This window comes from Schistocerca piceifrons, unplaced genomic scaffold, assembly GCF_021461385.2.
Source record: "Schistocerca piceifrons isolate TAMUIC-IGC-003096 unplaced genomic scaffold, iqSchPice1.1 HiC_scaffold_1363, whole genome shotgun sequence".
Classification (NCBI taxonomy): domain Eukaryota; kingdom Metazoa; phylum Arthropoda; class Insecta; order Orthoptera; family Acrididae; genus Schistocerca; species Schistocerca piceifrons.
The window spans coordinates 1-12,888 of NW_025727195.1; the positions used below are offsets into that span (position 1 = coordinate 1).

The 12,888-nt window shown below is 52.2% G+C and overlaps 27 non-coding genes across 27 annotated transcripts; 22 read left to right on the forward strand and 5 right to left on the reverse strand.

Annotated features, from left to right (window-relative positions):
- Positions 1 to 408: 408 nt before the first annotated feature.
- On the forward strand, positions 409 to 481 carry Trnam-cau. The gene has a single exon. It is a non-coding gene; the product is annotated as a tRNA-Met (tRNA).
- Positions 482 to 789: 308 nt separating this feature from the next.
- Trnae-uuc lies at positions 790 to 861 on the forward strand. The gene has a single exon. It is a non-coding gene; the product is annotated as a tRNA-Glu (tRNA).
- Positions 862 to 1,157: 296 nt separating this feature from the next.
- Positions 1,158 to 1,230, forward strand: Trnak-uuu. Its single transcript has one exon. It is a non-coding gene; the product is annotated as a tRNA-Lys (tRNA).
- A 139-nt stretch (positions 1,231 to 1,369) lies between these two features.
- Trnas-aga lies at positions 1,370 to 1,451 on the forward strand. The gene has a single exon. It is a non-coding gene; the product is annotated as a tRNA-Ser (tRNA).
- Positions 1,452 to 1,727: 276 nt separating this feature from the next.
- Trnag-ucc lies at positions 1,728 to 1,799 on the reverse strand. Its single transcript has one exon. It is a non-coding gene; the product is annotated as a tRNA-Gly (tRNA).
- Positions 1,800 to 2,778: 979 nt separating this feature from the next.
- On the forward strand, positions 2,779 to 2,851 carry Trnam-cau. Its single transcript has one exon. It is a non-coding gene; the product is annotated as a tRNA-Met (tRNA).
- A 308-nt stretch (positions 2,852 to 3,159) lies between these two features.
- On the forward strand, positions 3,160 to 3,231 carry Trnae-uuc. The gene has a single exon. It is a non-coding gene; the product is annotated as a tRNA-Glu (tRNA).
- A 296-nt stretch (positions 3,232 to 3,527) lies between these two features.
- Positions 3,528 to 3,600, forward strand: Trnak-uuu. Its single transcript has one exon. It is a non-coding gene; the product is annotated as a tRNA-Lys (tRNA).
- A 139-nt stretch (positions 3,601 to 3,739) lies between these two features.
- Trnas-aga lies at positions 3,740 to 3,821 on the forward strand. Its single transcript has one exon. It is a non-coding gene; the product is annotated as a tRNA-Ser (tRNA).
- Positions 3,822 to 4,097: 276 nt separating this feature from the next.
- Trnag-ucc lies at positions 4,098 to 4,169 on the reverse strand. The gene has a single exon. It is a non-coding gene; the product is annotated as a tRNA-Gly (tRNA).
- A 978-nt stretch (positions 4,170 to 5,147) lies between these two features.
- Positions 5,148 to 5,220, forward strand: Trnam-cau. Its single transcript has one exon. It is a non-coding gene; the product is annotated as a tRNA-Met (tRNA).
- A 308-nt stretch (positions 5,221 to 5,528) lies between these two features.
- Positions 5,529 to 5,600, forward strand: Trnae-uuc. Its single transcript has one exon. It is a non-coding gene; the product is annotated as a tRNA-Glu (tRNA).
- A 297-nt stretch (positions 5,601 to 5,897) lies between these two features.
- Trnak-uuu lies at positions 5,898 to 5,970 on the forward strand. Its single transcript has one exon. It is a non-coding gene; the product is annotated as a tRNA-Lys (tRNA).
- Positions 5,971 to 6,110: 140 nt separating this feature from the next.
- Positions 6,111 to 6,192, forward strand: Trnas-aga. The gene has a single exon. It is a non-coding gene; the product is annotated as a tRNA-Ser (tRNA).
- A 276-nt stretch (positions 6,193 to 6,468) lies between these two features.
- Positions 6,469 to 6,540, reverse strand: Trnag-ucc. The gene has a single exon. It is a non-coding gene; the product is annotated as a tRNA-Gly (tRNA).
- A 978-nt stretch (positions 6,541 to 7,518) lies between these two features.
- Positions 7,519 to 7,591, forward strand: Trnam-cau. The gene has a single exon. It is a non-coding gene; the product is annotated as a tRNA-Met (tRNA).
- Positions 7,592 to 7,899: 308 nt separating this feature from the next.
- Positions 7,900 to 7,971, forward strand: Trnae-uuc. The gene has a single exon. It is a non-coding gene; the product is annotated as a tRNA-Glu (tRNA).
- Positions 7,972 to 8,267: 296 nt separating this feature from the next.
- Trnak-uuu lies at positions 8,268 to 8,340 on the forward strand. Its single transcript has one exon. It is a non-coding gene; the product is annotated as a tRNA-Lys (tRNA).
- Positions 8,341 to 8,479: 139 nt separating this feature from the next.
- Positions 8,480 to 8,561, forward strand: Trnas-aga. Its single transcript has one exon. It is a non-coding gene; the product is annotated as a tRNA-Ser (tRNA).
- Positions 8,562 to 8,836: 275 nt separating this feature from the next.
- On the reverse strand, positions 8,837 to 8,908 carry Trnag-ucc. The gene has a single exon. It is a non-coding gene; the product is annotated as a tRNA-Gly (tRNA).
- A 979-nt stretch (positions 8,909 to 9,887) lies between these two features.
- On the forward strand, positions 9,888 to 9,960 carry Trnam-cau. Its single transcript has one exon. It is a non-coding gene; the product is annotated as a tRNA-Met (tRNA).
- Positions 9,961 to 10,268: 308 nt separating this feature from the next.
- Trnae-uuc lies at positions 10,269 to 10,340 on the forward strand. The gene has a single exon. It is a non-coding gene; the product is annotated as a tRNA-Glu (tRNA).
- A 296-nt stretch (positions 10,341 to 10,636) lies between these two features.
- Positions 10,637 to 10,709, forward strand: Trnak-uuu. Its single transcript has one exon. It is a non-coding gene; the product is annotated as a tRNA-Lys (tRNA).
- A 139-nt stretch (positions 10,710 to 10,848) lies between these two features.
- Trnas-aga lies at positions 10,849 to 10,930 on the forward strand. Its single transcript has one exon. It is a non-coding gene; the product is annotated as a tRNA-Ser (tRNA).
- Positions 10,931 to 11,205: 275 nt separating this feature from the next.
- Trnag-ucc lies at positions 11,206 to 11,277 on the reverse strand. The gene has a single exon. It is a non-coding gene; the product is annotated as a tRNA-Gly (tRNA).
- A 978-nt stretch (positions 11,278 to 12,255) lies between these two features.
- Trnam-cau lies at positions 12,256 to 12,328 on the forward strand. The gene has a single exon. It is a non-coding gene; the product is annotated as a tRNA-Met (tRNA).
- Positions 12,329 to 12,636: 308 nt separating this feature from the next.
- Trnae-uuc lies at positions 12,637 to 12,708 on the forward strand. The gene has a single exon. It is a non-coding gene; the product is annotated as a tRNA-Glu (tRNA).
- The last annotated feature ends 180 nt before the right edge of the window (positions 12,709 to 12,888 follow it).

Sequence of the window (12,888 nt, forward strand, 5' to 3'; positions counted from 1 at the left end):
GACGGCCCGGGTTCGATTCCCGGCCGATGCATCGTTCTGCTGTTCTCGCTCTAATGCTGCCGCGCCGATTCCTCGCCTGAGCTGCGTCAGCCTCAGGAATGTATAGCAGGATTCGCTGTGAGAGGAACCATACACGCAGCACGCAATAGACCGTACTTGAACGGTCGTATGCTATTTCTGAACTCTGACGTCGGCCTGTCCCAACAGGCCGCTGTGTTCAGGTGCCGCAAGGGCGATGTACTGTAACCTCGGGCAGTGCTGCGTTCCGTTGAAAAAACTGCGGCAGCAGTTTAATCTAGCAAGTAGGGAAAGCACGTGTAGCAACACAACAGATTCTTGAGAAAGCGCGAACTGTCTATCTCTAATATGAGAGACTTACCAAGTTTCCTGTAACGTTACTTGCAACGTGCCTCGGTAGCGCAGTAGGTAGCGCGTAAGTCTCATAATCTTAAGGTCGTGAGTTCGATCCTCACCCGGGGCATTTAATTTGCTGTACATCATGGCTGAATTAACGGCGTTGCTGTTGCTAGGGAACGAACTTAATTGTCGTTCGTTATCCATAAGGAGTCTACGCCTCAGCGTCAATACGTTTATTTCCAATTATGACAACGTACAACTTTGATCTTTCTCCTCCCTTGTTAGGAGTAAAATAATGAATAGTCAATTTCGGGCTGTGCGCCATGCCAGTCTGTAGGCGCAAATATGCTCGCAAACGGAGAACTGCACTGAGTCCAGATTCAGCACGAAATACGAGAGGAGACGGAGAAAACCTCACGCTTATCGAGCAAATCCGGTGTGGTCTAGTGGCTAGGATACCTGGCTTTCACCCAGGAGGCCCGGGTTCGATTCCCGGTACCGGAACGGAAGTTTTTGCGCACACAACGCTCCATGTTTTGGCCTTCGAACTGTCGTTTGTCGCCCACCTTCCGAAGCTTCGACCGAACGTAATCGGGGAAAACAGGCACATGATGCAATTACTGTCGGCACCGGAATAAAGGGAGAAGAGGCACTGGTCCGTGGTTGGGCTGCTACCAGCGTCAGTGGGAAGTCGGTGAAGTCGCCAGTTGCGCCAGAAGCCAGAAATTACCGTAGTACGCCTACACACGCGTTCCAGTTATTTACATTGCTTGCAGCCGCTCCATCCACAACGAGCGTGAGCCCGGATAGCTCAGTCGGTAGAGCATTAGGCTTTTAACCTAAGGGTCCAGGGTTCAAGTCCCTGTCCGGGCGAAGATTTTAACGTTTCCGTAATGGCTCGTCTCGTAGCGATGGTAGCCCTGCCGTAATCAGTGCACGGAGTTCGTTTCCTGTCAACATTCTGCGCAGACCGGTTGGATTTTTCACGATTCCAGGGAAACTTGGGTTACGAGCAGTCGTGGCCGAGTGGTTAAGGCGTCTGACTAGAAATCAGATTCCCTCTGGGAGCGTAGGTTCGAGTCCTACCGACTGCGTCGGATTTTTCTTTTTTTTGTTTAAGAACAACGAGCAGAAAATTTCGCAGATTGCCTGTCGTTTTGGTACCTCTCCACACCTCGCCTCTCACAGCCGTTTATAGTGCCTGTCCTTTTGATAAGGGCGAATTCCAAGCGTCAGCTTTCGCGTCAGCCGAGCAAAGTCGGGACAAGTCGGGACATACTACAGGATGGTCTGCGTGGAGCTACGACGAAAAAAACCTTCATTTAACAGCACCCGGCTCACATACTCATACGAAAAAAACTAGCGCCATTTGCGGTGGCCGGGAATCGAACCCGGATCAACTGCTTGGAAGGCAACTATGCTCACCATTACACCACCACCGCACAGCCGCTGCTCGCAACGCCCCGCTGTGTCGGCTTCCTGCCCGCCAGCAGCGGCCCACGGTGATAGTAGCTGCAGGCGCTTTTCGAGGTAGGAGGGTGCATCCACACGCATTCGGGTAGCGCCTCCACGCACGCTGCGTCTTTGGGCAAGACTAGTCGCCGCGGCCGCAAGGTTACTCACACGATAGAGATGAGCATTCGTTTTAAGGGCAGTGTAGTGGAGCACTCCGCGTGTGTAGCACTTTTTTCGGTTGTATCCGACGTCGCTGGGTGGCAATCCCACTTTCCCCTGCAGAAAAGTGCTCGGGAAGCACGGGCAGCTTGACGAGCATCGCTGGTTCAATGGCATGTGCCTCAGTAGTGCAGTAGGCAGCGCGTAAGTCTCATAATCTTAAGGCTTGCCGGCACGATAGCTCAGCGTGTTCGGTCTGAGAGTTATCTGCCCTCTGTAATAAAAGACCGAGTCAACGATGAACTTGAACGGGCGCCATCGGACGTCCGCCCCCAACAAATGCAACGAAAGAAATGAGAAGAAAAAAAAAAAAATTGGTGAATGCTCGCTTAGCATGCGGACGGCCCGGGTTCGATTCCCGGCCGATGCATCGTTCTGCTGTTCTCGCTCTAATGCTGCCGCGCCGATTCCTCGCCTGAGCTGCGTCAGCCTCAGGAATGTATAGCAGGATTCGCTGTGAGAGGAACCATACACGCAGCACGCAATAGACCGTACTTGAACGGTCGTATGCTATTTCTGAACTCTGACGTCGGCCTGTCCCAACAGGCCGCTGTGTTCAGGTGCCGCAAGGGCGATGTACTGTAACCTCGGGCAGTGCTGCGTTCCGTTGAAAAAACTGCGGCAGCAGTTTAATCTAGCAAGTAGGGAAAGCACGTGTAGCAACACAACAGATTCTTGAGAAAGCGCGAACTGTCTATCTCTAATATGAGAGACTTACCAAGTTTCCTGTAACGTTACTTGCAACGTGCCTCGGTAGCGCAGTAGGTAGCGCGTAAGTCTCATAATCTTAAGGTCGTGAGTTCGATCCTCACCCGGGGCATTTAATTTGCTGTACATCATGGCTGAATTAACGGCGTTGCTGTTGCTAGGGAACGAACTTAATTGTCGTTCGTTATCCATAAGGAGTCTACGCCTCAGCGTCAATACGTTTATTTCCAATTATGACAACGTACAACTTTGATCTTTCTCCTCCCTTGTTAGGAGTAAAATAATGAATAGTCAATTTCGGGCTGTGCGCCATGCCAGTCTGTAGGCGCAAATATGCTCGCAAACGGAGAACTGCACTGAGTCCAGATTCAGCACGAAATACGAGAGGAGACGGAGAAAACCTCACGCTTATCGAGCAAATCCGGTGTGGTCTAGTGGCTAGGATACCTGGCTTTCACCCAGGAGGCCCGGGTTCGATTCCCGGTACCGGAACGGAAGTTTTTGCGCACACAACGCTCCATGTTTTGGCCTTCGAACTGTCGTTTGTCGCCCACCTTCCGAAGCTTCGACCGAACGTAATCGGGGAAAACAGGCACATGATGCAATTACTGTCGGCACCGGAATAAAGGGAGAAGAGGCACTGGTCCGTGGTTGGGCTGCTACCAGCGTCAGTGGGAAGTCGGTGAAGTCGCCAGTTGCGCCAGAAGCCAGAAATTACCGTAGTACGCCTACACACGCGTTCCAGTTATTTACATTGCTTGCAGCCGCTCCATCCACAACGAGCGTGAGCCCGGATAGCTCAGTCGGTAGAGCATTAGGCTTTTAACCTAAGGGTCCAGGGTTCAAGTCCCTGTCCGGGCGAAGATTTTAACGTTTCCGTAATGGCTCGTCTCGTAGCGATGGTAGCCCTGCCGTAATCAGTGCACGGAGTTCGTTTCCTGTCAACATTCTGCGCAGACCGGTTGGATTTTTCACGATTCCAGGGAAACTTGGGTTACGAGCAGTCGTGGCCGAGTGGTTAAGGCGTCTGACTAGAAATCAGATTCCCTCTGGGAGCGTAGGTTCGAGTCCTACCGACTGCGTCGGATTTTTCTTTTTTTTGTTTAAGAACAACGAGCAGAAAATTTCGCAGATTGCCTGTCGTTTTGGTACCTCTCCACACCTCGCCTCTCACAGCCGTTTATAGTGCCTGTCCTTTTGATAAGGGCGAATTCCAAGCGTCAGCTTTCGCGTCAGCCGAGCAAAGTCGGGACAAGTCGGGACATACTACAGGATGGTCTGCGTGGAGCTACGACGAAAAAAACCTTCATTTAACAGCACCCGGCTCACATACTCATACGAAAAAAACTAGCGCCATTTGCGGTGGCCGGGAATCGAACCCGGATCAACTGCTTGGAAGGCAACTATGCTCACCATTACACCACCACCGCACAGCCGCTGCTCGCAACGCCCCGCTGTGTCGGCTTCCTGCCCGCCAGCAGCGGCCCACGGTGATAGTAGCTGCAGGCGCTTTTCGAGGTAGGAGGGTGCATCCACACGCATTCGGGTAGCGCCTCCACGCACGCTGCGTCTTTGGGCAAGACTAGTCGCCGCGGCCGCAAGGTTACTCACACGATAGAGATGAGCATTCGTTTTAAGGCAGTGTAGTGGAGCACTCCGCGTGTGTAGCACTTTTTTCGGTTGTATCCGACGTCGCTGGGTGGCAATCCCACTTTCCCCTGCAGAAAAGTGCTCGGGAAGCACGGGCAGCTTGACGAGCATCGCTGGTTCAATGGCATGTGCCTCAGTAGTGCAGTAGGCAGCGCGTAAGTCTCATAATCTTAAGGCTTGCCGGCACGATAGCTCAGCGTGTTCGGTCTGAGAGTTATCTGCCCTCTGTAATAAAAGACCGAGTCAACGATGAACTTGAACGGGCGCCATCGGACGTCCGCCCCCAACAAATGCAACGAAAGAAATGAGAAGAAAAAAAAAAAAATTGGTGAATGCTCGCTTAGCATGCGGACGGCCCGGGTTCGATTCCCGGCCGATGCATCGTTCTGCTGTTCTCGCTCTAATGCTGCCGCGCCGATTCCTCGCCTGAGCTGCGTCAGCCTCAGGAATGTATAGCAGGATTCGCTGTGAGAGGAACCATACACGCAGCACGCAATAGACCGTACTTGAACGGTCGTATGCTATTTCTGAACTCTGACGTCGGCCTGTCCCAACAGGCCGCTGTGTTCAGGTGCCGCAAGGGCGATGTACTGTAACCTCGGGCAGTGCTGCGTTCCGTTGAAAAAACTGCGGCAGCAGTTTAATCTAGCAAGTAGGGAAAGCACGTGTAGCAACACAACAGATTCTTGAGAAAGCGCGAACTGTCTATCTCTAATATGAGAGACTTACCAAGTTTCCTGTAACGTTACTTGCAACGTGCCTCGGTAGCGCAGTAGGTAGCGCGTAAGTCTCATAATCTTAAGGTCGTGAGTTCGATCCTCACCCGGGGCATTTAATTTGCTGTACATCATGGCTGAATTAACGGCGTTGCTGTTGCTAGGGAACGAACTTAATTGTCGTTCGTTATCCATAAGGAGTCTACGCCTCAGCGTCAATACGTTTATTTCCAATTATGACAACGTACAACTTTGATCTTTCTCCTCCCTTGTTAGGAGTAAAATAATGAATAGTCAATTTCGGGCTGTGCGCCATGCCAGTCTGTAGGCGCAAATATGCTCGCAAACGGAGAACTGCACTGAGTCCAGATTCAGCACGAAATACGAGAGGAGACGGAGAAAACCTCACGCTTATCGAGCAAATCCGGTGTGGTCTAGTGGCTAGGATACCTGGCTTTCACCCAGGAGGCCCGGGTTCGATTCCCGGTACCGGAACGGAAGTTTTTGCGCACACAACGCTCCATGTTTTGGCCTTCGAACTGTCGTTTGTCGCCCACCTTCCGAAGCTTCGACCGAACGTAATTCGGGGAAAACAGGCACATGATGCAATTACTGTCGGCACCGGAATAAAGGGAGAAGAGGCACTGGTCCGTGGTTGGGCTGCTACCAGCGTCAGTGGGAAGTCGGTGAAGTCGCCAGTTGCGCCAGAAGCCAGAAATTACCGTAGTACGCCTACACACGCGTTCCAGTTATTTACATTGCTTGCAGCCGCTCCATCCACAACGAGCGTGAGCCCGGATGGCTCAGTCGGTAGAGCATTAGGCTTTTAACCTAAGGGTCCAGGGTTCAAGTCCCTGTCCGGGCGAAGATTTTAACGTTTCCGTAATGGCTCGTCTCGTAGCGATGGTAGCCCCTGCCGTAATCAGTGCACGGAGTTCGTTTCCTGTCAACATTCTGCGCAGACCGGTTGGATTTTTCACGATTCCAGGGAAACTTGGGTTACGAGCAGTCGTGGCCGAGTGGTTAAGGCGTCTGACTAGAAATCAGATTCCCTCTGGGAGCGTAGGTTCGAGTCCTACCGACTGCGTCGGATTTTTCTTTTTTTTGTTTAAGAACAACGAGCAGAAAATTTCGCAGATTGCCTGTCGTTTTGGTACCTCTCCACACCTCGCCTCTCACAGCCGTTTATAGTGCCTGTCCTTTTGATAAGGGCGAATTCCAAGCGTCAGCTTTCGCGTCAGCCGAGCAAAGTCGGGACAAGTCGGGACATACTACAGGATGGTCTGCGTGGAGCTACGACGAAAAAAACCTTCATTTAACAGCACCCGGCTCACATACTCATACGAAAAAAACTAGCGCCATTTGCGGTGGCCGGGAATCGAACCCGGATCAACTGCTTGGAAGGCAACTATGCTCACCATTACACCACCACCGCACAGCCGCTGCTCGCAACGCCCCGCTGTGTCGGCTTCCTGCCCGCCAGCAGCGGCCCACGGTGATAGTAGCTGCAGGCGCTTTTCGAGGTAGGAGGGTGCATCCACACGCATTCGGGTAGCGCCTCCACGCACGCTGCGTCTTTGGGCAAGACTAGTCGCCGCGGCCGCAAGGTTACTCACACGATAGAGATGAGCATTCGTTTTAAGGCAGTGTAGTGGAGCACTCCGCGTGTGTAGCACTTTTTTCGGTTGTATCCGACGTCGCTGGGTGGCAATCCCACTTTCCCCTGCAGAAAAGTGCTCGGGAAGCACGGGCAGCTTGACGAGCATCGCTGGTTCAATGGCATGTGCCTCAGTAGTGCAGTAGGCAGCGCGTAAGTCTCATAATCTTAAGGCTTGCCGGCACGATAGCTCAGCGTGTTCGGTCTGAGAGTTATCTGCCCTCTGTAATAAAAGACCGAGTCAACGATGAACTTGAACGGGCGCCATCGGACGTCCGCCCCCAACAAATGCAACGAAAGAAATGAGAAGAAAAAAAAAAAAATTGGTGAATGCTCGCTTAGCATGCGGACGGCCCGGGTTCGATTCCCGGCCGATGCATCGTTCTGCTGTTCTCGCTCTAATGCTGCCGCGCCGATTCCTCGCCTGAGCTGCGTCAGCCTCAGGAATGTATAGCAGGATTCGCTGTGAGAGGAACCATACACGCAGCACGCAATAGACCGTACTTGAACGGTCGTATGCTATTTCTGAACTCTGACGTCGGCCTGTCCCAACAGGCCGCTGTGTTCAGGTGCCGCAAGGGCGATGTACTGTAACCTCGGGCAGTGCTGCGTTCCGTTGAAAAAACTGCGGCAGCAGTTTAATCTAGCAAGTAGGGAAAGCACGTGTAGCAACACAACAGATTCTTGAGAAAGCGCGAACTGTCTATCTCTAATATGAGAGACTTACCAAGTTTCCTGTAACGTTACTTGCAACGTGCCTCGGTAGCGCAGTAGGTAGCGCGTAAGTCTCATAATCTTAAGGTCGTGAGTTCGATCCTCACCCGGGGCATTTAATTTGCTGTACATCATGGCTGAATTAACGGCGTTGCTGTTGCTAGGGAACGAACTTAATTGTCGTTCGTTATCCATAAGGAGTCTACGCCTCAGCGTCAATACGTTTATTTCCAATTATGACAACGTACAACTTTGATCTTTCTCCTCCCTTGTTAGGAGTAAAATAATGAATAGTCAATTTCGGGCTGTGCGCCATGCCAGTCTGTAGGCGCAAATATGCTCGCAAACGGAGAACTGCACTGAGTCCAGATTCAGCACGAAATACGAGAGGAGACGGAGAAAACCTCACGCTTATCGAGCAAATCCGGTGTGGTCTAGTGGCTAGGATACCTGGCTTTCACCCAGGAGGCCCGGGTTCGATTCCCGGTACCGGAACGGAAGTTTTTGCGCACACAACGCTCCATGTTTTGGCCTTCGAACTGTCGTTTGTCGCCCACCTTCCGAAGCTTCGACCGAACGTAATCGGGGAAAACAGGCACATGATGCAATTACTGTCGGCACCGGAATAAAGGGAGAAGAGGCACTGGTCCGTGGTTGGGCTGCTACCAGCGTCAGTGGGAAGTCGGTGAAGTCGCCAGTTGCGCCAGAAGCCAGAAATTACCGTAGTACGCCTACACACGCGTTCCAGTTATTTACATTGCTTGCAGCCGCTCCATCCACAACGAGCGTGAGCCCGGATGGCTCAGTCGGTAGAGCATTAGGCTTTTAACCTAAGGGTCCAGGGTTCAAGTCCCTGTCCGGGCGAAGATTTTAACGTTTCCGTAATGGCTCGTCTCGTAGCGATGGTAGCCCTGCCGTAATCAGTGCACGGAGTTCGTTTCCTGTCAACATTCTGCGCAGACCGGTTGGATTTTTCACGATTCCAGGGAAACTTGGGTTACGAGCAGTCGTGGCCGAGTGGTTAAGGCGTCTGACTAGAAATCAGATTCCCTCTGGGAGCGTAGGTTCGAGTCCTACCGACTGCGTCGGATTTTTCTTTTTTTTGTTAAGAACAACGAGCAGAAAATTTCGCAGATTGCCTGTCGTTTTGGTACCTCTCCACACCTCGCCTCTCACAGCCGTTTATAGTGCCTGTCCTTTTGATAAGGGCGAATTCCAAGCGTCAGCTTTCGCGTCAGCCGAGCAAAGTCGGGACAAGTCGGGACATACTACAGGATGGTCTGCGTGGAGCTACGACGAAAAAAACCTTCATTTAACAGCACCCGGCTCACATACTCATACGAAAAAAACTAGCGCCATTTGCGGTGGCCGGGAATCGAACCCGGATCAACTGCTTGGAAGGCAACTATGCTCACCATTACACCACCACCGCACAGCCGCTGCTCGCAACGCCCCGCTGTGTCGGCTTCCTGCCCGCCAGCAGCGGCCCACGGTGATAGTAGCTGCAGGCGCTTTTCGAGGTAGGAGGGTGCATCCACACGCATTCGGGTAGCGCCTCCACGCACGCTGCGTCTTTGGGCAAGACTAGTCGCCGCGGCCGCAAGGTTACTCACACGATAGAGATGAGCATTCGTTTTAAGGCAGTGTAGTGGAGCACTCCGCGTGTGTAGCACTTTTTTCGGTTGTATCCGACGTCGCTGGGTGGCAATCCCACTTTCCCCTGCAGAAAAGTGCTCGGGAAGCACGGGCAGCTTGACGAGCATCGCTGGTTCAATGGCATGTGCCTCAGTAGTGCAGTAGGCAGCGCGTAAGTCTCATAATCTTAAGGCTTGCCGGCACGATAGCTCAGCGTGTTCGGTCTGAGAGTTATCTGCCCTCTGTAATAAAAGACCGAGTCAACGATGAACTTGAACGGGCGCCATCGGACGTCCGCCCCCAACAAATGCAACGAAAGAAATGAGAAGAAAAAAAAAAAAATTGGTGAATGCTCGCTTAGCATGCGGACGGCCCGGGTTCGATTCCCGGCCGATGCATCGTTCTGCTGTTCTCGCTCTAATGCTGCCGCGCCGATTCCTCGCCTGAGCTGCGTCAGCCTCAGAGAATGTATAGCAGGATTCGCTGTGAGAGGAACCATACACGCAGCACGCAATAGACCGTACTTGAACGGTCGTATGCTATTTCTGAACTCTGACGTCGGCCTGTCCCAACAGGCCGCTGTGTTCAGGTGCCGCAAGGGCGATGTACTGTAACCTCGGGCAGTGCTGCGTTCCGTTGAAAAAACTGCGGCAGCAGTTTAATCTAGCAAGTAGGGAAAGCACGTGTAGCAACACAACAGATTCTTGAGAAAGCGCGAACTGTCTATCTCTAATATGAGAGACTTACCAAGTTTCCTGTAACGTTACTTGCAACGTGCCTCGGTAGCGCAGTAGGTAGCGCGTAAGTCTCATAATCTTAAGGTCGTGAGTTCGATCCTCACCCGGGGCATTTAATTTGCTGTACATCATGGCTGAATTAACGGCGTTGCTGTTGCTAGGGAACGAACTTAATTGTCGTTCGTTATCCATAAGGAGTCTACGCCTCAGCGTCAATACGTTTATTTCCAATTATGACAACGTACAACTTTGATCTTTCTCCTCCCTTGTTAGGAGTAAAATAATGAATAGTCAATTTCGGGCTGTGCGCCATGCCAGTCTGTAGGCGCAAATATGCTCGCAAACGGAGAACTGCACTGAGTCCAGATTCAGCACGAAATACGAGAGGAGACGGAGAAAACCTCACGCTTATCGAGCAAATCCGGTGTGGTCTAGTGGCTAGGATACCTGGCTTTCACCCAGGAGGCCCGGGTTCGATTCCCGGTACCGGAACGGAAGTTTTTGCGCACACAACGCTCCATGTTTTGGCCTTCGAACTGTCGTTTGTCGCCCACCTTCCGAAGCTTCGACCGAACGTAATCGGGGAAAACAGGCACATGATGCAATTACTGTCGGCACCGGAATAAAGGGAGAAGAGGCACTGGTCCGTGGTTGGGCTGCTACCAGCGTCAGTGGGAAGTCGGTGAAGTCGCCAGTTGCGCCAGAAGCCAGAAATTACCGTAGTACGCCTACACACGCGTTCCAGTTATTTACATTGCTTGCAGCCGCTCCATCCACAACGAGCGTGAGCCCGGATAGCTCAGTCGGTAGAGCATTAGGCTTTTAACCTAAGGGTCCAGGGTTCAAGTCCCTGTCCGGGCGAAGATTTTAACGTTTCCGTAATGGCTCGTCTCGTAGCGATGGTAGCCCTGCCGTAATCAGTGCACGGAGTTCGTTTCCTGTCAACATTCTGCGCAGACCGGTTGGATTTTTCACGATTCCAGGGAAACTTGGGTTACGAGCAGTCGTGGCCGAGTGGTTAAGGCGTCTGACTAGAAATCAGATTCCCTCTGGGAGCGTAGGTTCGAGTCCTACCGACTGCGTCGGATTTTTCTTTTTTTTGTTTAAGAACAACGAGCAGAAAATTTCGCAGATTGCCTGTCGTTTTGGTACCTCTCCACACCTCGCCTCTCACAGCCGTTTATAGTGCCTGTCCTTTTGATAAGGGCGAATTCCAAGCGTCAGCTTTCGCGTCAGCCGAGCAAAGTCGGGACAAGTCGGGACATACTACAGGATGGTCTGCGTGGAGCTACGACGAAAAAACCTTCATTTAACAGCACCCGGCTCACATACTCATACGAAAAAAACTAGCGCCATTTGCGGTGGCCGGGAATCGAACCCGGATCAACTGCTTGGAAGGCAACTATGCTCACCATTACACCACCACCGCACAGCCGCTGCTCGCAACGCCCCGCTGTGTCGGCTTCCTGCCCGCCAGCAGCGGCCCACGGTGATAGTAGCTGCAGGCGCTTTTCGAGGTAGGAGGGTGCATCCACACGCATTCGGGTAGCGCCTCCACGCACGCTGCGTCTTTTGGGCAAGACTAGTCGCCGCGGCCGCAAGGTTACTCACACGATAGAGATGAGCATTCGTTTTAAGGCAGTGTAGTGGAGCACTCCGCGTGTGTAGCACTTTTTTCGGTTGTATCCGACGTCGCTGGGTGGCAATCCCACTTTCCCCTGCAGAAAAGTGCTCGGGAAGCACGGGCAGCTTGACGAGCATCGCTGGTTCAATGGCATGTGCCTCAGTAGTGCAGTAGGCAGCGCGTAAGTCTCATAATCTTAAGGCTTGCCGGCACGATAGCTCAGCGTGTTCGGTCTGAGAGTTATCTGCCCTCTGTAATAAAAGACCGAGTCAACGATGAACTTGAACGGGCGCCATCGGACGTCCGCCCCAACAAATGCAACGAAAGAAATGAGAAGAAAAAAAAAAAAATTGGTGAATGCTCGCTTAGCATGCGGACGGCCCGGGTTCGATTCCCGGCCGATGCATCGTTCTGCTGTTCTCGCTCTAATGCTGCCGCGCCGATTCCTCGCCTGAGCTGCGTCAGCCTCAGGAATGTATAGCAGGATTCGCTGTGAGAGGAACCATACACGCAGCACGCAATAGACCGTACTTGAACGGTCGTATGCTATTTCTGAACTCTGACGTCGGCCTGTCCCAACAGGCCGCTGTGTTCAGGTGCCGCAAGGGCGATGTACTGTAACCTCGGGCAGTGCTGCGTTCCGTTGAAAAAACTGCGGCAGCAGTTTAATCTAGCAAGTAGGGAAAGCACGTGTAGCAACACAACAGATTCTTGAGAAAGCGCGAACTGTCTATCTCTAATATGAGAGACTTACCAAGTTTCCTGTAACGTTACTTGCAACGTGCCTCGGTAGCGCAGTAGGTAGCGCGTAAGTCTCATAATCTTAAGGTCGTGAGTTCGATCCTCACCCGGGGCATTTAATTTGCTGTACATCATGGCTGAATTAACGGCGTTGCTGTTGCTAGGGAACGAACTTAATTGTCGTTCGTTATCCATAAGGAGTCTACGCCTCAGCGTCAATACGTTTATTTCCAATTATGACAACGTACAACTTTGATCTTTCTCCTCCCTTGTTAGGAGTAAAATAATGAATAGTCAATTTCGGGCTGTGCGCCATGCCAGTCTGTAGGCGCAAATATGCTCGCAAACGGAGAACTGCACTGAGTCCAGATTCAGCACGAAATACGAGAGGAGACGGAGAAAACCTCACGCTTATCGAGCAAATCCGGTGTGGTCTAGTGGCTAGGATACCTGGCTTTCACCCAGGAGGCCCGGGTTCGATTCCCGGTACCGGAACGGAAGTTTTTGCGCACACAACGCTCCATGTTTTGGCCTTCGAACTGTCGTTTGTCGCCCACCTTCCGAAGCTTCGACCGAACGTAATCGGGGAAAACAGGCACATGATGCAATTACTGTCGGCACCGGAATAAAGGGAGAAGAGGCACTGGTCCGTGGTTGGGCTGCTACCAGCGTCAG